The sequence below is a fragment of the Nomascus leucogenys genome, chromosome X (genome assembly GCF_006542625.1).
Source record: "Nomascus leucogenys isolate Asia chromosome X, Asia_NLE_v1, whole genome shotgun sequence".
Classification (NCBI taxonomy): Eukaryota; Metazoa; Chordata; class Mammalia; order Primates; family Hylobatidae; genus Nomascus; species Nomascus leucogenys.
Window position 1 is genome coordinate 125902540 of NC_044406.1, and position 26805 is coordinate 125929344.

Consider the following 26805-nt stretch of genomic DNA (forward strand, 5'->3'; position numbering starts at 1 on the left):
ATGGTGGTGCTTTTAAGAGATCAGCTAGATAAAACATTAAAGCCACTTATGCAGGGGAAATTGACATTGTATGGGGTTGAGGGATCTATGGAAACCACAGAAATGGTGGAGAGTGAGTGAGAAAACCCCCGGTAATTTAAAGGAGGTCACAGCAAAAGCGCAGTTTACCAGGAGGAAGTCCCTCAGCCATCTTCAATACCCAGTAAAGTGGGAGCCTGAGGCCCTTCTTAAAGGCCCGAGAAAGTGAGTGCAGCATCTTGACATGTGGAAACCAGCACACATGTAAATACAGGCATAGTTCTCACAGTGGTGAAGTGCTCATGCCTTCAGGAGGTTTTGCCTAACTACCAAACACTAAAAGAACCCTGAACTGAGGCTTCAGGATTGCTTGAGGTCAGGAGTTTGAGACCATTCTGGGAAACGTAGCAAGACTCCATCTTAAAATTTTTTTTTAATTACCTGGGTGTGGTAATGCACACCTGTAGTCCTAGCTACTCAGGAGGCTGAGGTGGGAGGATTGCTTGAGCCCAGGAATTCAAGGCTGCAGTGAGCTATGATCATACCACTGTACTCCAGTTTGGGTGATTGAGCAAGACCCTGTCTCGAAAATAAGAAAATAAAAAATAACCTGGATTGGTGGTATGAGCTTCTGCTTTCCCTAAATCACAGGCATTACACAATCCCTGTGATGTCAGTTGCAATTCTTGAGAGCCACGTCCCAGACTCAGTGCATTTCACGTTGGAAGAGCCCTTGTAGATCATCCTGGGATGATTGCTGCCTTTGGAATACTGGTCTATGAGGTGTTAGTAGCATTAAGATGTGTGTCATGGTCATATACTCTAGTTAAAAACACTAAAGGGTTGTGCTACTGCAGGACTTCTCAGAGCCTTTATAATGTGCTGCCATGGTTTGAATGTGCCCCCACAAAGTTCATGTGTAGAGAAATTGGTTGTTAGTGCAGCACTGTTGGGAGGTGGGGCACTGCCTTCATGAATGGATTAATGCTGTTATCCTGGGAGTGGGTTTGTTATCACATGAGCATGTTCATTATAAAAGGACAATTTTGGTCTTCATTTTGTCCCTTTATCTCACCCTCTTTTGCCTCTCTGCCTTCTAGCGTAGAATGAGGAAGCAAGAAGGCTTTTGCTAGATGCCAGCCCCACAGGTTCTCAGGCCCTTGGCTTCATACTAAGAGTTACACCATCAGCTTTCCTAGTTCTGAGGCTTTTGGACTTGGACTGAGCCATGTTAGCAGTAACCCCTGGCCTCCAGTTTGCAGAAGACCTATTGTGGGACTTCCCAGCCTCCAGAACCATGAGCCAATTAAATTCCTGTTCATTATAAATTACCCAGCCTGTAGTATTTTGTTACAGCAGCATAAAACAGACTAAGAGATATGTCAGGGAATAGTGTGACATTCTAAGAAGGGCATGTAGAATGGAGTGATTTCAGAACATATTTTACTATTGAACTGTTTGGTTGGGTTTTTTCCTCCCAAACTGGCTTCACATCTTAAAATCTGCATGAAATATATATTTCCAGTAAGTTCATTTTACATCTGTAAGTCTAGGGCCCAGAGAGGGAAAGAAGCTGGTCATTCAACTAGTCAATGGCAGAGCCAGGACTAAACCCTGTTTTCCTTGATTCCCAAATTAATGTTTTTCCACACACACCAGGTCAACTCTCTGTCAGTTTCCTCTGGATGCAAACTATAAACCAAACAAGAAGTATTCTTGATCAGAGAGTAGAAAAATGTCACAGGAAGCTTTCCTAGATGTCATTACTCATAAATAAGGCTGTGATTATTCATGCCATCATTGGCTCATTATTGAACCTTCAGTTTACTCACAAGCTTTGGAATTACTAATAAGCCATGAAAAATGACACTTGTCAATCAGCACAATCAAAGCAAATCACTTTTGGATGAGATTTACCCCAAACAAACAGCATTTTTTTTTTTTTTGTTTCTGATTTAAACAAAAGGTCTCTTTAGAGCAAGGGCTATTTGTGGCTAACTTTCCATTGGCACTAAATTGTGATAGTAGGAACATGAAGATAGCAGGTTTAAACTCTCATTAAAGCAGTAGTTCCAGGACCAGCAGTATCACACCAGTTAGGAGCTTACGAAAAATTCAAAATCTTCAGCTTCACTCCAGACCTACTGAATCAGAAACTCTGGGGTGAGGTCTAGCAATCTTTTTTTCTCTCTCTTTTTTTTAACCAAAGCTTCTAGGTGATTCTGAATATACAGTCAAGTTTCAGAACCAATACATTAGAGAAAATGAGGCTCTCGAAGGAAGAGAAAGAAAGGCGGTCCAATTACACGTGGAAAACTGTATTAGTTCATTTTTGCACTGCTATAAAGAAATAACTGAGACTGAGTAATTTATAAAGAAAAGAGGTTTAATGGGCTCACATTTCTGCTGGCTGTACAAGAAGCATAGATGCTTCTGCTTCTGGGGAGGCCTCAGGAAACTTACAATCATGGTGAAAGGTGAAGGAGAAGCAGGCACGTCTTATGTGACCAGAGCAGGAGCAAGTTGGGGGAGGTGCTACACACTTTTAAACAATGAAACAATGAGCTCTCACAAGAACTCACTATCATGAGAATAACACCTGAGGGATGGTGTTAAACCATTCATGGGGGTGGTTGCTCCCATGATTCAATCTCCTCCCACCAGGCCCACCTCCAACAGTTGGGGTTACAATTTGACATGAGATTTGGGCAGGGACACAGATTCAAACCATATCAAAAAACTCATATCAAAGACACACCTTGTAACAGCATGAAGGTTTTTTTTTGTCGTTTGTTTGTTTGTTTGTTTGTTTTTCCCCCAATTTGGAGCTTAGGAAATAAGTGAAGATTAGGTAACAGGCAAGAAAAGCATATAGAGCCATTCGAGAAAAAGAAAGGGAGCCTGAATTGGCCAAGGCAATCCTAAGCAAGAAGCAGAAAGATACAGGTGTCATGTTGCCTGACTTCAAACTATACTACAGGGCTACAGTAGTCAAACTGCATGGTACTGGTACAAAAACAGGCACATAGACCAATAGAACAAAATAGAGAGCCCAGAAACAAGTCTGCTCACATACGGCCATCTGATCTTTGATGAAGCAGACAAAAACAAGCAATGGGGAAAACAATCCCTATTCAATAAATGGTGCTCAGATAACTGGCTAGTCAGATGCAGAAGATGAAGTTGGACACCTTCCTTACACCATATACAAAAATCAACTCAAGATGGATTAAAGACTTAATGTAAAACCCCAAACCCTGGAAAACAACCTAAGCAATACCATTCTGGACATAAGAACGAGCAAAGATTTCATAATGAAGATGCCAAAAGCAATTGCAACAAAAATCAAAAATTGACAAATGGGATTTAATTAAGAGCTTTTGCACAGCAAAAGAAACTATCAACAGAGTAAATAGACAACCTACAGAATGGGAGAAAATATTTGCAAACTATGCATCTGACAAAGGTCTAGTATCCAGCATCTATAAGGAATTGGAACAAATTTACAAGAGAAAAACAGCCCCATTAAAAAGTGGACAAAGGACGTGAACAGACACTTTTTAAAAGAAGACATACATGTGGACAACAAGTGTATGAAGAAAAGCTCAGTATCACTGATCATTAGAGAAATGCAAATCAAAACCACAATGAGATACCATCTCACACCAGTCGGAATGTCTACTACTATAAAATTAAAAAATAAGAAGGCTGGGTGTGGTGACTCATGCCTGTAATCCCAGCACTTTGGGAGGCAGAGGCGGGTGGATCACCTGAGGTCAGGAGTTCGAGACAAGCTTGGCCAACATGGCGAAACCCCGTCTCTACTAAAAATACAAAAATTAGCCGGGCATGGTGGTGCATGCCTGTAATCCCAGCTACTTGGGAGGCTGAGGCAGGAGAATCATTTGAACCCAGGAGGCAGAGGTTGCAGTGGGCCAAGATCATGCCGTTGTACTCCAGCCTGGGTGACAAGAGCAAAAACTCCATCAAAAAAAAAAAAAAAAAAAGATACTGGCGATGTTGCAGAGAAAGGGGAACATATACATTGTTTGTGGGAGTGTAAAGTGTAATTAATTCCACCATTATGGAAAGCAATATGGCGATTCCACAAAAAGCTAAAAGCAAGAATACCATTAGATCCAGCAATCCCATTACTGGATATATACCCAGAAGAATATGAATCATTCTACCATAAAGACACATGCATGCAAATGTTTATTGCAGCACCATCCACAATACCAAAGTCATGGAATCAACCTGAATACCCACGTATGACAGACTAGATGAAGTGTGGTACGTATACACCATAGAATACTATGCAGCCATAATAAAGAATGAGATCATGTCTTTTGTGGGAACATGTATGGAACTGGAGTCTATTATCCTTAGCAAATTAATGCAGGAAAAGAAAACCAAATACCCGCATGTTCTCATTTATAGCTGGGAGCTAAATGATGAGAACTCATGAACACAAAGAAGGGGAAAATAAACACTGGGGTCTACTTGCGGGTGGAGGGTAGGAGGAGGGAGAGGAGTAGAAAGAAAAAATAACTGTTGGGTACTAGGTTTAATACCTGGGTCACAAAATAATCTGCACAACAAACCCCCATTACATGAGTTTACCTATATTACAAACTTTCACATGCACCTCCCAAACCTAAAATAAATGTTATAAATAATATGCGCTCAGTAAACAGGAAAGTGAATGATTATGATGAAAAAAAATTTGAGCACAAATAAAGGGGAAATGTGCTTTACAATAGATTACCTTTCAAATCCTTTCAAAAAAAAAACAGAAAAGAAAAAGGAAGGAATGAGAAAGGACTAAACATAGAAAAGATGAACAACCATGAGATGCCCTCCCCCCCAAAAAAAGTCCGTTGGGCCATTTAGAAGATCCCTTAAGAATGGCAGAGTGTATGTTCTAATTTTTTCTTGCTTGTTTTGGTTTTGTTTTGTAATTGCCTGTTTCCACACTTTGTGTCTGTGGTTCCTAGAACACAGGGGGATCTAGGGAGATCATGGCAGCTCTGTGGTGGGAAGGCAGGGGGTCGAGACCTGTTCCAGTTCAGATCTACCATTTACCATTGGTATACTCCTGGGAAAGTCACTTAATCACTCTGTACCTGTTTCCTATTCTAAAAAATGGACATGATCATCTCTGTTCACTTTAAATGTTAATGCTAGGGCTAGAAAGAACTTTTGAAATAATCCAGTTCAGTCTCTCAATTTATTAAATCTGAAGTGTGAGCCCAGAGAGGTGGTCTCCATTTGAGTTTTCTCTAAGGTTGTGGAGCTTATTAGTGGCCATGCCAGAGTAAAAGGCAGATCTCCTGACTCCCAGGCCAGTGCTTTTTCTCTATGTAGGCACCCTCTTCCTATATTCACTACCTTTCCTGCTGGGGTGAGGATGTGAGGCTACTGTGCAATGTGTATGTATGGGTGTAGTGGGTGGTGCGAAGGGAAGAATGTGCTTAAGCACTGTAAGTGGGAATTGGAGGAGGGTGCACTGCTACCCTTTCTGTCTTTTCTCTTGACTTTGGATGCGAATTGTTGGTGCTACAAAGCCTGAGTAATAGATAGTCAAGGAGCAAAGCATATGCTTCCAAGGCCTTTGCTTTATATCTGACTTCTGCAGTTGTCCACTATGCATTAATTGCAGTATATACAAGGATAATCAGTTGAGACAGCCCCATCTACCCTCTGCTGTGAAGCCTGGGGTTGCCTGCCTACCAGAGAAAACCAAAGCCAAGAAAATCAAAGGCCCAGTGGCTGGGCATGGTGGCTCACACCTGTAATCCCAGCACTCTGGGAGGCCAAGGCAAGCAGATCACCTGAGGTCAGGAGCTCAAGGCCAACCTGGCTAACATGGTGAAACCCTGTCTCTACTAAAAAATACAAAAATTGGCTGGGTGTGGTTGTGCACGCCTATAGTCCCAGGTACTCAGGAGGCTGAGGCAGGAGAGTCGCTTGAACCTGGGAGGCGGAGGTTGGAGTGAGCCAAGATCATGCCACTGCACTCCAGCCTGGGCAACAGAGTGAGACTCTGTCTCAAACAAAACAAAACAAAACAAAATAAAACAAACGGTACAAGACAAGGATGTCTTCTCTCACCATTCCTATTTAACATAGTATTGAAACTTCTGGCCAGGGCAATCAGGCAAGAGAAGGAAATAAAGGGTATTCAAATAGGAAGAGAGGAAGTCAAATTATCTCTTTTTGCAGGCGACATGATTGTATATTTAGAAAACCCTGTTGTCTCAGCCCAAAAACTCCTTAAGCTGATAAGCAATTTCAGGAAAGTCTCAGGATACAAAATCAATGTGTAAAAATCACAAGCATTCCTATACACCAATAATAGACAAACAAAGAGCCAAATCATGAGTGAACTCCCATTCACAATTGCTACAAAGAGAATAAAATACCTAGGAATCCAACTTACAAAGGATGTGAAGGGCCTCTTCAAGGAGAACTACAAACCACAGCTCAAGGAAATAAGAGAGGACACAAACAAATGAAAAAACATTCCATGCTCATGGATGGGAAGAATCAATACCATGAAAATGGCCATGCTGCCCAAAGTAATGTACAGATTCAATGCTGTTCCCATCAAGCTACCATTGACTTTCTTCACAGAATTAGAAAAAACTACTTGAAATTTCATACAAAACCAAAAAAGAGCCTGTATAGCCAAGACAACCCTAAGCAAAGAGAACAAAGCTGGCAGCATCACGCTACCTGACTTCAAACTATACTACAAGGCTACAGTAACCAAAACAACATGGTACTGGTACCAAAACAGATATATAGACCAATGGAACAGAACAGAGCCCTCAGAATTAATACCATACATCTACAGCCATCTGATCTTTGAAAAACCTGACAAAAACAAGCAATGGGAGAAGGATTCCCTATTTATTAAATGCCGTTGGGAAAACTGGCTAGCCATATGCAGAAAACTGAAACTGGACCCCTTCCTTATACCTTATACAAAAATTAACTCAAGATGGATTAAAGATTTAAATGTAATGCCTAAAACCATAAAGACCCTAGAAGAAAACCTAGGCAATACCATTCAGGACATAGGCATGGGCAAGGACTTCATGACTAAAACACCAAAAGCAATGACAGCAAAAGCCAAAATTGACAAATGGGATCTAATTAAACTAAAGAGCTTCTGCACAGCAAAAGAAACTACCATCAGAGTGAACAGGCAACCTACAGAATGGGAGAAAATTTTTGCAATCTGCCCATCTGACAAAGGGCTAATATCCAGAATCTACAAGGAGCTTAAACAAATTTACAAGAAAAAAACAACCCCATCAAAAAGTGGGCAAAGGATATGAACAGACACTTTTCAAAAAAAACACATTTATGCGGCCAACAAACATATGAAAAAAAGCTCATCATCACTGGTCATTAGAGAAATGCAAACCAAAACCACAATGAGATATCATCTCACGCCAGTTAGAATTATGATCATTAAAAGGTCAGGAAACAACAGATGCTGGAGAGGATGTGGACAAATAGGAACACTTTTACACTGTTGGTGGGAGTGTAAATTAGTTCAACCATTGTGGAAGACAGTGTGGCAATTCCTCAAGGATGTAGAACTAGAAAAATACCATTTGATGCAGCAATCCCATTACTGGGTATATACCCAAAGGATTATAAATCATTCTGCTATAAAGACACAGGTACACGTATGTTTATTGTGGCACCATTCACAATAGCAAAGACTTGGAACCAACCCAAATACCCATCAATGATAGACTGGATAAAGAAAATGTGGCACATATGCACCATGGAATACTATGCAGCCATAGAAAAGGATGAGTTCATGTCCTTTGCAGGGACATGGATAAAACTGGAAAACATCATTCTCAGCAAGCTATCATAGGAACAGGAAACCAAACTCCGCATGTTCTCACTCATAAGTGGGAGTTGAACAATGAGAACATATGGGCACAGGGAGGGGAACATCACACACCGGGGCCTGTCAGGGGGTGGGGGACAAGGGGAGGGATAGCATTAGGAGAAATACCTAATGTAGATGACAGGTTGATGGGTACAGAAAACCACCGTGGCACATGTATACCTATGTAAGACACCAGCACATTCTGCACATGTATTCCAGAACTTAAAGTATAATAATAATAATAATAAAAAACCAGTTTTCAAAAAAAAAAAAAACTAAAAAGAAAATCAAAAGCCCTGCCACCCACCTCAGTTGTGGCACCATCCTCTTAGGGAATTAATACATAATATTCAATATTGATTGCTAACACTTACTGAAACATTACAGTGTGTCAACCACTGTTCTGAGTATCCCATGGGTACTGGTTTACCAGGTGTTAATATATGTAGCATGAAAAGAAGGTGTAGATTCTATAATTTTGAGAAACATGGAATTATGTAACAATAATAGGGTTGCTTCACTGCAGGACTTGCCAGAGCCTTTAGTCATATGCCTAGGTGCATTGTGACTCTCTAAGAAGGATATATAGTGTGCAGAGTGACTCCCAAACTTATTTTCCATTGAATTGTTTCTGTCATTTTGTTTTATTTTCCCCAAATCCAGCCACACCTACAAAAATCTCATGGAATATACATTCCTATTTAATTCCCAAACAACTCATTGAGGTAGGAAAAATTGTTACTCTTACTTTACAGATGGGAAAACTGAGGCTTAGAAACGTTAAATGACTTGCCCAAATTCACACAGTAAGAGGCAGAGCCATAATTGTGGCATAGCAGACTGGCCCCAGACTAGCTCCTGACCACTATGCCTACTGCTGCTCTGATCATAGTAATAGCTACATTTTTTACAGCATTTACTATGTGGCAGGTGCCATGTCGAGAATTATACATACATGATCTCATTCACCCTCTTAACAACACTGGGAGATGTGTGTGTGTTACTATAATCCCACTGAATATTAAGTCACTGATGCTAGAGAGGTTAAGTAGCCTGGTCACATTGCCTGACTGATAGTAGAATCAAGATTTGAACCCAGTTATGTCTGTCTCCAAAGCCCATGCTCTTAACCACTATGTGCTGCTATCGAAATTCTTCATGTACTTAGATACTTTGATGACCCCTAGCAACTAGTATTTCTTGTGTTGATGGATCAAATTGTACTTTAGTTTTTGTAAGTAGTTCTGGCAGTAGAGGCAGGTAATTCCACATAGGCAGCTAGGAAGTGCCCACAGGAAAGCCAAACTGGATTCTTGGCATCTGTCATGCTGTGTGAGTGCCCCACAGGAGCTACTTATCACCTCTGTCAGGGAGGAGTTCGCCACCTGTATCTTAGACAGCTCAGGTTGCTACAGTAAAGTGCCATAGACTGCATGGCTAATAAACAACAGAAACTTATTTCTCACAGTTACAGAGGCTGGAAGTCTGAGATCATGGTGCCAGCATGGCTGGGTTTGTGTGAGGGCCCTCTTCTGGGTTACAGATTGCTAACTTCTTGCTGTGTCCTCACATGGTGAAAAAGAGGACAAGAGAGCTCTCTGGGGTTTCTCTTATAAGGGCACTCATCCCATTCACAGGGGCTCCACCCTTATTACCTAATCACCTCCCAAAGGCTCCATTTCCAAATACCTTCACATAGAGGATCAGGATTTCAACAAATGAACTTCGGGGAGACACAGTCAATTTATGTATTGGAAATTTTTTTAAAACTCCATATTTTCCTGATTCCTCAACATCCCCACAAACCAACTGTGAGCACCCCACCCAGGTGACCATATACACCTGTGTGATAAGGCTGGGCCCAGCCACAAGTTCCCCTTCTCACCCTCCCCCAACTGGGACCTAGAGACATTCAGATGCACCAGTAAAATCCCCTCATGCCTTTTGCTTACTCTGACTCTCAATAAATGCACTTCACCACAGGTCCCTGCTTTCTCAGCTCCCCACCTTCTTGGTTGAGCCTATTCCCTGGGAGCTCCTCCCATATGGCCCTGTTTGGTGCGCCATGCCTTCTGTCTCTAGGGCCTGTGAGTATAATAAATCCTTTCATTTCATGTCCTTTCCCAGTATAATTTCCATGGCTGTGTTTGGAGTGATCCTTAAAGACCCCACAAGGTGGACTTACTCCCCTTTACAACACAGTCCATAACCAGCTGCTCTGCCCCAGAGACCCAGCTGTCAAATAGAGGCCTTGCCCCGGAATGAGGACAGTTTGTGGGCCTTCATTGGAACATCCAGCTTTGACACAGGCCCCCAAGCAATCCCTACTCTTAGGAGGTGCTCTCATTAGCAGGGGGGCAACCGTGTCCAACCCGTGGATGCTGTGTACACATCCAAAGCAAGCTGACACTTGCTACATCTGATGGCTAGCAGATCCTGCTCCATACCAGCTGGGCTGATTTTGAAGCAGTGAAGGAGCACAAGCAACAAAGAGACGCTTACCATGTTGTCGACAGCCAATGGTAGACTCTGCTCTAACACTGGCAAAGCTAGCCTCATGCCATGTGGGTATACAAGCTAAGACCCACTGGAAAACATTCGGGCTTGATGATGACAGTGCAACCCCCAATCTCAGCTCTATAGCCTCACCTCCCTTTTGTTAAATATTGTGAGTAAAGGTGTTCTGACTGCCTACAGAGCTGCTGGGGCTGGTGCCTGCCTAGAGCCCCCAATAGTAGTAGTTTCTGGGAGTCAGGAATCTCATAGACTTGGCTTTGCTCCAATAAGCACATTTATCAACCCATACCAATCCCCTACTGCTGATCTGGTTTGTAAGTCTGTTAATTAGCATGAACAGGCACTATGCTAGGCACAGGGGTAAAGTGGGAAACAAGCCAGAATACAATTCCTGCTTTGAGGGGGGCATGTTTAGGGCATGAGATGGACATTAAATGAATACTACACAGTTTATCAGATTACATGATGAATTCCCCAAGGAGGTTATAGGGCAAGGCCTTATGGGTCTTTTGAATACCGATTTTCTGTGCTACCTATAGGTGCTTGGTCTTGCCTGGCTCTAAGTCCCAAGGCTGTAGCTTTGCCTACACCCATCAGTGTTGCTGTGGGCACTCCAGGAAGCTTCCTGGGCTGGTTTACTAATGTCCAGGGTACCAAGAAAGTGTACTACCAGCAGGTTATTTGACACAGGAGCTGACCCCAAAGACCAGTAACCTGAGGCCAGGAACTAGTACTAATTATCAAGCACGAAACTAGACACCATGACTTTACAAGAACCATCTAAGTCCTACTGCAGTAATGGTGGATGATAGTACCAAGTTCCCCTTATCCTAGAGCCCTCGGATTCATGAACTTTCGGAGGTCAAAAATCAGCACTCTCTCCTTTTCCTTCTACATGATATCCTTCTCAGTGTCCTTTGCTGACTCCTCCTCTGCTTAGCCTCTTAATGTTGGGGAGCCCCAGAGTTCAATCTGTTTCCATCTTCTTTTTACTATATACACATTCTCCCTGGGTGATCTTATGAAGTCCATGACTGTAATAACAACATATGCTGATGACCTCCAAATTTATGTTTTTAGCCCAGATTCACATCTCCAACTGCCTAACTGGCATCTCCATGTAGATATTTCTAAAGGCTTTTCAAACTTAGCAAGTCCAAAATTGAATGTTGATTTTTCCCCCCTAACACTTCCTTTTCCAGCCTTCCTTGGCTCCGTGATTGGCACCACCATTCACCAAGTCATTCAAGCCGCAAATGTATGATTCATCCTAGGCTTCTTCTTTTCCTCAGTCCCCACATCCATTTTATTAGAAGTCCCTTGAATCCATCTCTAAATATATCCTAAGTCCAGCCTCCTTTCTCCATCTCTACCGTCATCACCCTAGTCCCAGTCACTATCATCGCTTTCCTTTACACTTACAGTAGAGGCCTTCCCTCTTCTGCTTTTGCTTTCTTCCAACCAGTCTCCACAACTGCAGCCAGTGATCTACCTTCAGTGACTATCCATCATGTCATTCCTCTTCCTAAACCCATCCAGTTTTATCTAAAATGGGATTCAAAGTCTTTACCACAGTTTGGGAAACTCTTTACGATCTGCTTTTAACCCTCCCTTCCACCTCATCTGGTGCCACTACTTCTCTTCATTCACCATAATCTTGGCCTTTTTCTGTTCCTTGAACATAGCAAGCTCTTTTCGGCTTTGAGGCCTTTGCACATACTGTTTCCTCTGTCTGCAAGGCTCTTGGCCCCACACTTCATGTGCCATCCTGTCCTGCCTTAGAGAGGCCTGAAGTAGGTATGCCCCTATTATTCTCTATCTCAGCCTCTTACTTGTTTTCTTCATAGACCTCATTAGAACTTGCAATTATCTGCTGCTTCCTTTTTTATCTGTTTACTTGATTTTGAGGTAGGGGGATTCTGTCCACCCCACTAGAATGTAAATTCCCTGGGGGCCACCACCACTGCCAGTTGTACTTGGAAGTTAAAATATAGGTTAACTAGGAAAAATAAGTCATTTCCATCAGAATTATTACATTTATCAAATAATTACCAGGGTTTCTTTAAACAAAAAGCTCTTCTTCAGCATCTAAAGTTGTCTGATTTACAAATGCCTGACTCATTCCTAACTTTCCTGGCATTCTCCTATCTCAAAACAAATAACATATGTTTTTCCACTTTATTTTATTTGGTGTGAAAATGAGAAAGAAATTTTGTGAGTGTATCAAGATGGGAAGGATAACCCTTTTTTATCCTTTTAATGACCTTCAAAGAAGGCAGTGTGGTATAACAGAAAGAACACTCTCTGGCTTGCAGATGAATGGAAGAAATGGCCATCAATCTCAGCTCTGCACCAATGACCTGTGTGACCTTGCTGAAGGTACTTGACTTCTCTGAGCCCCATTTTATACATGAGAGTATTAATACCTTAAGACAGTTATTTTAAAGATGAAGTAAGATTAAGGTCTTATAAAGGTAACTGGCACGTGGTAGGTGCTCAGTGAAAGTTCATTCTTTTCCCTTTAGGGTTAGTCACTGGGAAAAGCATTGCTTCTTCATTACTCTGTTTTTATTATGTTTTTAGTTTTGTTTTTTTTTTAATAGTTTTTGGGGAACAGGTGGTTTTTGGTTACATGGATAAGTTCTTTAGTGGTGATTTCTGAGATTTTGGTGCGCCAGTCACCCAAGCAGTGTACACTGCACCAAACGTGTAGTCTTTTATTTCTCACCTTCTTTCCCCCTTCTCCCCGAGTCCCTAAAGTCCATTATAACATTCTTACGCCTTTTCGTCCTCATAGCTTAGCTCCCACTTATAAGTGAGAACATACAATATATGGTTTTCCATTCTTGAGTTACTTCACTTAGCATAATGGTCTCCAACTCCATCCAGGCTGCTGCAAATGCCATTATTTCTTTCATTTTTATGGTTGCATTACTCTATGTTTAAATGGTATGTCCTAGGCTGCCTACTTGATTTTTGCTTTGGGGTAATTTATGGCTCTTTCCAAAAATCAAATTCACCCCACAAAGATATAGATTTGTCACCATTGAAGAGATTCTTAAGAATACAGTGCACGCTCTGAAGGTAGTCCCCAAAAAGGGGTCTCAAAAATACTTTCAACAGTGTCAGTATCACTGTGATAACTGGCCAGACCCCCTATGAGCTGTATAGGTTCACATACATTTCTTGAAATTAAAACAGCCGCATCCAGGCTTGTTAATTTCCAGGCATATCTTTTGATATAAGACCATCATTTCAAAGTGAATCTAACCCATCTCATGCACTTAAAGATCCTCTTTCGATATGACTGCCTTTGTGGGAAGTATTTCAGGAGCAAAGACCCTGCACTGGCTAGCTCTTGGCAGACCCTATGGCCTGTTAATAGGACTAGTTCCTACACTGAGACCGTCTTGAACTCAGGAGTGGCCTTGAGGCTAAAAGACAAAAGCAGAGTTTAGAGAAGTTAATGAATGAATTCATGCTGGCAAATGTTTCTCTTGGGCCAGAACTCCCATTGATTCCTTTCACATTCCCTGTCCCTGTTTCTCAGAGGCCTCCAGTTACATATGACAAATGGCTGATCATCCAAGCGAAGTGACCTGCCATTCAATAAACTATATCTCAACCGGTGTAGAAGGCAGCTCATTTTTCTCCTTAGGGTTCTATTCTCCCTTCATCTGTATGAATATCCCAAATGGGGTTCATTGAGGCCATTACCTGTGCTGAGGGAAGAAAAGCTCCTCTAGTCTGCCTGCAGAATCTTTCTTTCCTGTAGAAAGATCTTGGAAAGGCTCTAAAAGTTTTATTACTTCAAGTTAGGCTTGGCCAAATTACTCACAAGTGCTGAATCCTCCTAGGGGTGTCCGCCTGAGGGAAGGAGACCTATTCAGATTGGGGACTGCATTGAGGCTGCCAACAAAGACCAATTAGTCTTGATTGTGCAGGTTGCCTTTGGAGGGTGAATGCCCTCAGACCACCAACTCATGCCACCAAAGTGCTCATCCCACCCAGGAGTCAGCTACTTTCTCTCAGTTCCCACTCGGGCTTCACATGACCTCTGGGTCAAACGCCTCTCTCTTGCCCTTGCTTTGGTTCCTGCTAGATTGTGGATAGCGTGCTTGCTCCCAACTGCATTCTTTTCCCACTCTGTCTGAAAGCTAGTCAGGTTTGCATGATTGTTGTGAGAGACTAAGCAATGTAACTCTCCTTGTGAAAATCCATGTGCCTTTATTTTGACATATTTTACTTCTTGGTGGCCCAGACTGTAAGCTTTATTTGGAGGAATTCAGATCTAATCTTTAGATTATAGCCATTTACAAGGCTCTACATTTCTGTAACTGGAAATGCATTTAAGCAATGTGATGATGACTTTCTCCCAAAGACCATTTATTGAGCACCTACAAAGTACAATTCAATGCATGGGGTTGGCCATTTAAGACAAAACCTCTTCCTCTCCAAGAGCTCACTGACAATAAGGGGTTAAAGCCAAGTACACAAATTATCATGTAACAATAGCTTAGTTTCATTAAGCATTTATTATGTGCCAGCACTATGTTAAGTGTTACACATATTTTATTTAACCCTCACAAGTCTACAGTCTTATCTACAATTCTAAAGTACAGAGTTTTTAAAAACCCAAAGTTGATTCATATGATTTTTTCCAGAACCAATTTGGCAGTAAAAGCTGACCTGAACTGACATGAGATTCTTTGTCATTTTAACCTACTTCGTGTAATTATTCAGTTGTTTCACTGTAGAAGTACTAAGGTGTTTGCTTTCAAGGCAGTATCCCTTCTGAGGGGTGTTTTGTAGCATACAAAATGTGCACTATACCGTTTAAAATCCCCAAATCTTTGAGTTCTAAAACTCTCATGTCCTCATGATTTGAGAATGAGGAAATAAAACTATTATTGTGTTCATTTTATAAATAATGAGACTGAGGCTCAGAGAAGTGACGCAACTTTCTCATAATCACACCACGAGAGATTAGAAGCACCAAGATTGAAACCCAATTTTGTCTGACTCCAGAGCCCATACTATAAACCACTGTGAAATACCAACCTCTCATCAGAAAACAGTGTAGCAACTATCATAGAAGAGGTTCAGGCTGAGACTCCAGGGGATCTGATGAAGAAAAGGGGACCTCTCATTGGGGGGTTAGTCAAAGCTCCAAGAAGGAAATGTGCATGTGGAACTGTAGCTTGAAGGAAAGAGAGGACTATGAAAAGGGGAAAGTAATCTACCCAAGGCACATTTGGGTAAATAGCAGGCAGCCTTGACTAGAGAGAGGAGAAGCTGGAAATCAGACTGAGAAGGTAGGTAGGGGCAGAGTAGGAAAAGCCAGGGTGACTAGAGTAAGGAGTTTGCAATGAGAACCAGTTATGTTCCCATGGGATCCCAAAGCATATATTGGACTTCATGTCATCTTGCCTCCATCCTGCCTTGGAGGAGGAAAGTGCAGAATGAATATCCCCATACTTTGGCTGGCATTATTTTATTTATTTTTATTAAGCAAATTAACAGGATACATTGAAAAAGCAGCCAAGAAATTGAGGAGTCAAGAAGAGCAACAGTCGTAAACATCTAGAATAGAAGTATCTGTGCCGGGCTTTGTTGCTTCTTTGCAAGCAGAGAGTTAAAATTTAACCAAGGCACTCATGCCTCACTGCAGCTGGCAGGGATTCAGTGGGAACCTGCCGGCACCCACATGATAACTCACAATCCCCCTTCTGCGCTTAAACAACTCTTTCCTCCTCCTCTTATTTGGAATCCCAGTAAAGGTCATAGGGGAATACATCCATTATCAGGAATTTAAACCTAAAATCTAAGTATGTTCTCTTTTGTCATGAATAATCAAAGTTCTAAATTGATATTTTAGAAATCAGGTGCAGTTCATGAGTAGTGAATTGAGTGTGTCTAATTACATTTTATAGTCATTTAACAGCTGTTAATAATGCAATTTTGTGTTATGCCCAATTTGCACTGAATTACTTTAATAGCACACATTGTATTTATTTTCCTTTTGGTGAAACAGTAATCAAACACTAGGGAATCAAGTTGGACATGGAAATAAACGATTTATTATTTTTACAAGTTTGAAGAACAGGGATTTTTAAAAAGAAAAGAGTAAATCCTATTATAAAACTAAGAGTAGTTGAACACACCCAAATGCATTTGTTTTCTCAGGCATTCCTTTTCATAAAAATAATAATACTAATAATTTAATAAGCACAGTACATTTGTTTCCTATCCAAGTCTGTATTGTTTGATGTGTACCAAGTGTTTGCAAATATACATTTGACTGACAAGCTAATGAGATTTCCCCTCCCACCCCCAAATATCCTTCTGAAATGAAAAGGCCAGATTTCTAAGTTTTTGGTGTATGAGTGAAAGAGATACAGCATTCATTTAAATCGACTCCGCAAAGGAAACTTTCCAAGGTGAGGCTAGAGCAGAAAAGCAGTGTAAAGACAGGAGGGAATACAGCTTTAATAGAAGAAAAAGGCAAACAAGGTAAGCAGGTATTTCTCCCACAAATTAGAAGAAACTTCTACGTGAGATCTTAATTAGGGTAAAAAGAAGGGTCAATCCTGGACCCCCCTGCCCCCAAAATGGCGGGATAATTGGAATGGTACATTATGAAAGGCCTACTCTACATTTCCCATTCACTTTAAGCACTTGAAGACCCAGGCATCTAATACTGTGCCCATATGGAAGTGTTTTCTGCAGCCCACATGGATCAATGCCCTTTGTATTTGAAGCAAGCTACAAGAGTAGAACAGAAAGGAATTCTCTCTAGCTGTGGGATACTGGCTGCCATCACTCCATCCAGGACTTGACTTAGCATTTTCTGCCTTTGCCCACTTGCTTCCTAGGGCCTATGTGGGAAGAACTACAAATGGATGGCCTTCCCTCCAGGAGAGCCAGAGTTATTTTGCAATCTGTCAGTAGTAGGAGGCTAATTTCATCTCCACTATTTCTCAGGCCCTAGTGATTGGGGCAATGCTGTGCCAAGTGGGGGAGAGGTGGTGGGAGAGTTCCACCCCAGGTGCAGGCAATAAGGAGGAGAGGGCGGCACTGCCTGTGGTGAATTTAAAAACAATAATAAAACTGACTCAAAGTCTGTCTGCTTTTCATGCTCATCATGTGCTAGCCATCCTAAACAATGTCAGTGATAAAATCCTTCTTCCTGCGGGGTTGCCTGCTCCCACTGCTGCTGTTCTCACTTGGGTATTCCATTGGGTTGTGGGTGGGGGTGGGGCTCTGAGCCCTCGCACTATGGGAGAGTTACTGGCCCCCAAGCCCTCCAGGCTGTACCCCTTTCTTGTGATGATGGGCATTATTATATTATTCTGCAACCAGCATCAAAGTCACTCTCCTCTAGGCCTCCTGCTGGTCCTGATTAGCAGCTGCCACTTCTGTACCCATGTTCTTTAGCCTTTGCAGGGCTCTTCTCATCACGCTGTTGCTCTTGCCAGTGTGTGGGTGGATTCTCTTCCTGCCAATGTTTGCAGCTCTTTATTAGCTTCGAAAAGGGTGTTGTGGCTCTTTTAGTTGACAGAGCCTTCTGTTGAAAAATTTGAGACAAGTTGCCAAGGGCTGGCTTGAGGGCATTTAAGTGACACCACCCGATGTCTTACTTCTGCCAACAGTCAGCCACTGTCCCCAGCCAAAGCACATGGCCTTTGGATCTTTCATGCTTCAGGGTGAATTCTTTCCTTACCCAGAGCACTAGTCTCAGAAGTTGGTGGATAAAGGGATAGACTTGAAGCTTGATCCTGGGGTCCTGGAGACTAACTCCGAAGGTACAGCTATCTTCACCTGACCAATCTTTCAGGGCTGTTAGGACAGAGTTCAAGATTTGACCGTGTGTGTTGAGGGGTGGGGATTGGGGGGCAGTACCTATGCTTGAGTCAAGGAGCATCAAAACCTATGCAACTGCCTCTATAGTCCATAAAAATACAGAGGTTGAGTTATCTCAAAAAGACTTGGCATGGGATTCCTGAGTACACCTTCACTACAATACATGGTCTCCTTTTTCTTAATCTGTTTTTGGAAAATGGATCCCTTTGAGAATCTAATGTAAACTATGCATGCTTACCTCAGAAAAATGCACACCTCTACATATGTCCAGAATTTTCTATACCACTTAATTGATTTCAGTGATTCAGGTTGTCCATAAATTTCAGGTTATGAAGTGCTCTAGCAAGTCTTCCTATTCTTACTGCCTCACTCTGTCCAGAAAAATATCCAGGGCCCTCTTCTGCATTAAAAACAGGAGGCCCAAAGCCTAGTGTCCACAATAATTTTAGGAAAATGAAAATGTCTTAATTTATTTTAAAATCAGAAGAAAAACTTTGGACTATTACATCAAAGAAAATGTTTTAGTATATAATAAAACATATTCATCTTTATAACAGTGCAGTAGTAAAACATAAGTTTTATATTTTTATATATCTGGATGCTCCAGTGGTGGGTGCACTTTATATTTTTATGGAGAAAGAGACCCATAAAGTCATAAGCATTTAGGATCAATGAAATTCATAATGCAGCCCAGAAAAGACCTATTGCAGTATTGTGGAGACAAAGGATAGACAAAATTGTTGTGCATGCACACCTCTCCATGCAAGGAGACAAGGGACCTGTACTACCTTCTCATGAGGGTGGTAGAAGAGCACAAGATTTAAAATTGGGGGACGTGAATTCCAATCATGGCTCAGCCGCTGACTGCTTGTGGGACCTTGAGAAAATTATCTCACTTCTGATTTTCTTCATCTGCTAACTGGATTTAAATCTAAAAACTCTACCTGGACCCCACTCAGGTGTCTAATACTCTGGGATATAATAAGAAAACGTATGTTGAAAAGTGCTTCATAAACCTTAAAGTACACGAGATTGTAATTATTAGCATGACAATCCCAGACTGGAAGCATTAGTGATGGAAACCACTCTGAAGTGAGTGGCATATCTACTCTTTTTTTTTTTTTTTTTTTTTTTTATTATACTTTAGGGTTTTAGGGTACATGTGCACAATGTGCAGGTTTGTTACATATGTATCCATGTGCCATGTTAATTTCCTGCACCCATTAACTCGTCATTTAGCATTAGGTGGAATATCTACTCTTGCTGTTGATGAAGGTCACAGATCCCCAGGATAATGAAGAAAAGGATGTCTCTGGAAGGAATGGCTAGAGATACAAACCCACAATCCAATTCGGGTAACTGAGTATAAATGTGATTGTAAAGTAGCAAAGCTAACTTTCAGACAGAGGTAACACTTTTTGAATCTTATCTAAATAAATGCTGTTCTTCTAAGTATTCATCCTGAACGGTTATACACTATTCCTATCCATGCTAGCTATCAAATAATTTTAATAACTCTTTTGGGAATTGTCTTCAGGTCTAGATTATAAACTCCATGCAAAAATTATTGTCATATATAAAACTGGATTTAAAATTGGAAGATCTAGTTTCATGCTTCAGCTCTGTTGCTAATCAGACTGGATCAAAACAAAAACAAAAACAAAAACCAGACACGTGAGCTGGAAGCTGCTCACTGACAAGGCCATTTCTTTTCAGCTTGTATAGGCCCTGATCCACCTCTTTGATTTCTGTGTAGTCTTAAAGACCTATCAATTTACTTTGTGACCTAGAGAGTGGGCAGGGCTGGTAGCAGCAGCGGCGGCAGCAGCAGCAGCAGCTACCATCAAGGGCTTAAAATCATGAGAAAGAGCAGGAGTTGCTCTACTTGTATCAGAAAAAAATAGCTTTTAAGGCAAAAACTATAAGAAGGGACAAAGAAGGTCACTATGTAATGATAAAGGGGTCAATTCAGCAAGAGAATGTAACAATTTTTAAATATATATGCACAAAACACTGGAGCACCCAGATATATAAAACAAATATTATTAGAGCTAAACAGAGACATAGACACCAATACAATAATAGCCGAAGATTTCAACACCCCACTTTCAGCACTGGACAGATCTTCCAGATAGAAAATCAACAAGGACACATCAGACTCAATCTGCACTACAGACCAAATGGATTTAATAGATATTTACAGGACATTTCATCCAAGGGAGGCAGAATACATATTCTTTTCCTCAGCACATGGATCATTCTCAAGGATACACCATGTTAGGTCACAAAACAAGTTATAAAATGTTGAAAAAATAGAAATAGGCCAGGTGCAGTCACACACACCTGCAATCCCAGCACTTTGGAAGGCCCAGGCACTCAGATCACTTGAGCTCAGGAGTTTGAGACAAGCCTGGACAACATAGCAAAACCTCATATCTACAAAGAAATACAAAAAATTAGCCAGGTGTGATAGTGCACACCTGTAGTCTGCACTATCTGGGAGGCTGAGGTGGGCAGATCACCTGAGCCTGGGAAGTTGAAGCTGCAGTAAGTCATGATTGTACTGTTGCACTGCAGCCTGGATGACATAGTGAGACCCTGTCTTAAAAGAAAAATTGAAATAATATCAAGCATCTTCTCTGACCACAATGGAATAAAACTAGAAATTAATAATGACAGGAATTTTGGAAACTACACAGGCACATGGAAATTAAACAATATGCTCGTGAATGACCAGTGGGTCAATGAAGAAGTTAATAAGGAAATTGAAAAAATTTTTGAAACAAATGATAATGCAAACACGACATACCAAAACCTATGGCATAGAGCAAAAGCAGTACTAAGAGGGAAGTTTATAGCTAGAAATGCCTACATCAACAAAGAGAAAAAATTTCAAATGAACAATCTAATAACACAACTTAAAGAACTAGAAAAGCAAGAGCAAATCAAACCCGAAATTAGTAGAAGAAAATAAAAAAGATCAGAGCAGAAATAAATAAAATTGAAATTTTTAAGAAAGTACAAAATATCAATGAAACAAAAGTTGATTTTTTGAAACGTTAAACAAAATTGACATTTAGCCAGACTAAGAAAAAAAAAGAGAGAAGATCCAAGTAAATAGAATCAGAAATGAAAAAGGAGACATTACAACTGATACTGCAGAAATTCAAAGGATCATTAGTGGCTACTATGAGCTACTGTATGCCAATAAATTGGAAAATCTAGAAGAAATGGACACATTTCTAGACACATACAACCTATCAAGATTGAACCATGAAGAAATACAAAACCTGAACAGACCAATAACAAGTAATGCGATTGAAGCTATAATAAAAAGTCTCCCAGTAAAAAAAAAAAAAAAAAAAAAAGCCTGGAAACTGATGGCTTCACTGCTGAATTTTACCAAACATTTAAAGAAGAATTAATACCACTCCTATTCAAACTATTCTGAAAAATGGAGGAGGAGGGAATTCTTCCAAACTCATTCTACAAGGCCAGTATTACCCTCATACCAAAACCAGGCAAAGACACATCAAATAAAGAAAATTACAGCCCAGTATCTCTGAAGAATATTGATGCAAAAGTCCTCAACAAAACACTAGCAAGCCGAATTCAACAATACATTAGAAATATCACGTACCATGACCAAGTGGGGTTTGACCCCGGGATGCAAAGATGGTTCAACATATGCAAATCAATTAATGTGATACATCACATCAACAAAATGATGGGTAAAAACAAAATGATCATTTCAATTGATGCTGAAAAAGCATTTAATAAAATTCAATGTCCCTTCATGATAAAAACCCTCAAAAAACTGAGGATAGAGAGAACTTAACATAATAAAAACCGTATATGGCAAGCTCACAGATAGTACCATACTGCTTGGGGAAAAATGGGAAGCCTTTCCTCTAAGATCTGGAACATGCCAAGGATGCCTACTGTAACCATTGTTATTCGACATAATACCGGAAGTCTTAGCTACAGCAATCAGACAAAAAAAAAAAAAGATATAAAGGACATCCAAATTGGCAAGGAAGAAGTGAAATTATCCTTGTTTGCTGATGATATGATCATATATTTGGAAAAACCTAAATACTCCACAAGAAGACTATTAGAACTGATAAATTCACTAAAGTTGTAGGACACACAATCAACATACAAAAATCAGTAGCATTTCTATATGCCAACAGGGAACAATGTGAAAAAGAACGGGCGCGGTGGCTCATGCTTGTAATCCCAGCACTTTGGGAGGCTGAGGCGGGCGGATCACGAGGTCAGGAGATCGAGACCACGGTGAAACCCCGTCTCTACTAAAAATACAAAAAATTAGCAGGGCGTGGTGGTGGGCGCCTGTAGTCCCAGCTACTCGGAGAGGCTGAGGCAGGAGAATGGCGTGAACCGGGGAGGCGGAGCTTGCAGTGAGCCGAGATTGCGCCACTGCACTCCAGCCTGGGTGACAGAGCGAGACTCCGTCTCAAAAAAACAACAACAAAAAAAAAAAGAAACAAAAAAGCAATTGCATTTACAATAGCCACACATAGAATTGAAAACCTAGAAATTAATTTAACCAAAGAAGTAAAAGATGTCTGTAATGAAAACTATAAAACACTGATGAAAGACATGGAAGAAGACACAAAAATATGGAAAAATATTCCATGTTCATGGGTTGGAAGAATCAATATTGTTAAAATATTCATAGTACCCAGAGCAATCTACAGATTCAATGCAATCCCAATGACATTCTTCACAGAAATAAAAAAGAAAATCCTAAAATTTTTATGGAAACACAAAAGACTCAGAATAGCCAAAGCTATCCTAAGCAAAAAGAACAAAGCTGGAGGAATCACATTACCTTACTTCAAATTATACTACAGAGCTACATTAACTATAACAACATGGTACTGGCATAAAAACAGACACATAGACCAATGGAGCAGAATAGAGAAACTAGAAACAAATCCACACACCTACAGTGAACTCATTTTTGACAAAAGTGTCAAGAATATACACTGGAGAAAAGACAGTCTTTTCAATAAATGGTGATGGGAAAACTGGGTATCCATATGCAGAAGAATGAAACTGGACCCTTTCTCTTGCCATATACAAAAATAAACATGGATTAATAAAATAAACATGGATTAAAGACTTCAGTCTGAGACCTCAAGCTATGAAACTAGTGCAAGAAAACATTGGGGACGATGTCCTTTTCCCAGGACATTGGTCTGGGCAAAGATTTCTTGAGCAACACCTCACAAGCATAGGCAATCAAAGCAAACATGGACAAATGGGATCACATCAAGTTAAAAAGCTTCTGCATAGCAAAGGATACAATCAGCAAAGTGAAGAGACAACCCACAAAATGGGAGAAAATATTTGCAAACTACCCATCTGACAAGGCATTAGTAACTAGAATATATAAGGAGCTCAAACAAGTCTATAGGAAAAAGTCTAATAATGTGATCAAAAAATGGGCAAAAGATTTGAATACACATTTCTCAAAAGAAGATGTACAAATGGCAAACAGCCATATGCAAAGGTGCTCAACATCACGATTATCAAAGAAATGCAAATCAAAACTACAATGAGATATCATCTAATCCCAGTTAAAATGGATTATATCCAAAAGACAAGCAATAGCAAATGCAGGCGAGGGTGTGGAGAAAAGGGAACTCTTGTACACTGTTGGTGGCAATGTAAATTAGTGCAACCACTATGGAGAACAGTGTGGAGGTCCCTCAAACAACTAAAAAGAGAGGGAAATGTCAACTGTGCTGGTGGGATTAGACATGCCTGCAGTGAAGAAGCAGAAGCTGAGCAGTGACGAGACCAGCAACCCTCACCTCTCTGGAGAGGAGAATGATGACGCTGTCAGTAGAAAGTGGTACAATCACTGAACACCCTGATATACCTACAAACATGCCAAATGCACCTGGAAGGCAAAGTTGGGGAAAGGGAAAATGGAAGTCGAAGAAATGCAAATATGCTTTCAAATGTGTAAATAGTCTCAAGGAAGATCATAACCAACCACTGTTTGGGGTTCAATTTAATTGGCACAGTAAAGAAGAAGATCCATTACTTTTTGCAACTGTAGGAAGCAACAGAGTTACCTTGTATGAATGTCATTGACAAGGAGAAATTCGGTTGTTGCAATCTTATGTGGATGCTGATGCTGACGAAAACTTTTACACTTGCGTATGGACCTATGATAGCAATAGAAGCATAATTGGGATGATTAATCCCATAACAACACAGTGTAAAAAGCACTATGTTGGCCACGGAAATGCTATCAATGAGCTGAAATTCCACCCTTGAGATCCAAATCTACTCCTGTCAGTAAGTAAAGATCATGCTTTATGATTATGGAATATCCAAATGGACACACTGGTGGCAATATTTGGAAGCATAGAAGGGCACAGAGTTGAAGTTCTAAGCGCTGGTTGTTATCTTTTGGGTGAAAAAATAATGTCCTGTGGTATGGATCACTCAAACTTTGATGGATCAATTCAAAGAGAATGATGAATTCAATTAGGAAATCTTATGATTATAACCCAAATAAAACTTACAGGCCATTTAATTCTTAGAAAATCCATTTTCTGATTTTTCTATCAGAGACATACACAGGAATTATGTTGATCGTGTGTGATGGTTAGGTGATTTGATACTTTCTAAGTCTTGTGAAAATGCAGTTGTGTTGGAAACCTGGCAAAATGGAAGGTGATGTAGATACAATTCAACCTGGTGAGTCTAATGTGACTATTCTTAGGTGATTTGATTGTAGCCAGTGTGATATTTGGTACATGAGATTTTCTATGAATTTCTGGCAAAAGATGCTTACATTGGGCAATCAAGTTGGAAAACTTTATGTTTGAAATTCAGAAGTTTAAGATCCTCATAAAGCCAAATGTACAACACTAACTCATCGTAAATGTGATGCTGCTATTCAACAAACCAGTTTTAGCAGGGATAGCAGCATTCTTATAGTTGTTTGTGATGATGCCAGTATTTGGCTCTGGGTTTGACTTTGATAAAACACTTTCACCTGATCAAAATTAGAGTGTATTGTCTGTATAAAATAGAATTCATGTAGTTTGCTAGTAAGGGCACATAGAGCATTTAGAGTTGTCTTTCGGCATTCAATCAGGTTGAGCTGAATGTAGTGATGTTTACACCATTTACATTCTTTGTACTGTCTTCCTGCTCAGATTCTACTGCTTTCTAGTAAAAATTTGTTTTTGTAAAGCTGTGTGTTGCTTTTGTTATTTTCATTGTGATGAAAAAAAGTTGAAAGTGTCACTATAAAGCAACCACACAAACAAGCCAACATCATAACCAGCTAACAACAAAATGACAAAATCAAATCCACACATATCAATACTAACCTTGAATGTAAATGAAATAAATGCCTCACTTAGAAGGAACAGACTGGCAAGCTGGATTAAAAACAAACAAACAAACAAACACAAGACCCAATGCTATGCTATCTTCAAAAGACCCATTTCACATGTAATGACACCCAGGGGCTCAAAATGAAGGGATGGAGGAAAATCTACCTAGCAAGTGGAAAACAGAAAAAGGCAGGGATTGTAATCTTAATTTCAGACAAAACAGACTTCAAACCAACAAAGATCAAAGAAGGGCATTGCATAATGGTAAAGGGTTCAATTCAACACAAAGACATAACTATCTTAAAAATATATTATATATGCACTCAACACATGAGAACCCAGATTTATAAAGCAAGTTCTTAGAGATGTATAAAGAAACATAGACTCTCAGTAATAATGGGAGACTTCAACACTCCAGTGACAGTATTAGACAGATCATTGAGGCAAAAAAATTAACAAAGATATTCAGGACCTGAACTCAACCTTGGACCAAGTGAATCTGATACACCTCTACAGAACTCTCCACCCCAAAACAACAGAATATACCTTCTTCTCATCACCACATGGCACATACTCTAAAATTAACCACATAATTTGACATAAAACAATTCTCGGCAAATGCAAAAGAACTGAAATAATACCAAATACATGCTCGGACCACGGTACAATAAAAATAGAAGTCAAGACTAAGAAAATCACTCAAAACCATACAATTACATGGAAATTAAATAACATGGTTCTGAAGGACTTTTGGGTAAATAATGAAATTAAGGCAGAAATCAAGAAGTTCTTTGAAACTAATGAGAACAAAGAGACAATGTACCAGAATCTCTGGGGCGCAGCAAAACCAGTGTTAAAAGGGAAATTTTTAGCACTAAATGCCCACTCAAAAAGCTATTAGAAAGACCCCAAATTAACAAACTAACATCACAACTAAAAGAACTATAGAACCAAGAGCAAACCCCAAAGCTAGCAGAAGACAAGAAATAACCAAGATCAGAATGGAACTGAAGGAGACAGAGACACAAAAAAACCCTCAAAAAATCACCGAATCGAGGAGCTGCTTTTTTCTGGAAAAAAAAAAGGATTACAATATATAGA

At 40.3% G+C, this 26805-nt stretch overlaps 1 pseudogene; it reads left to right on the forward strand.

Moving 5' to 3' along the window:
* Positions 1-25338, forward strand: LOC100585412 (annotated as a pseudogene).
* Positions 25339-26805: the final 1467 nt, after the last annotated feature.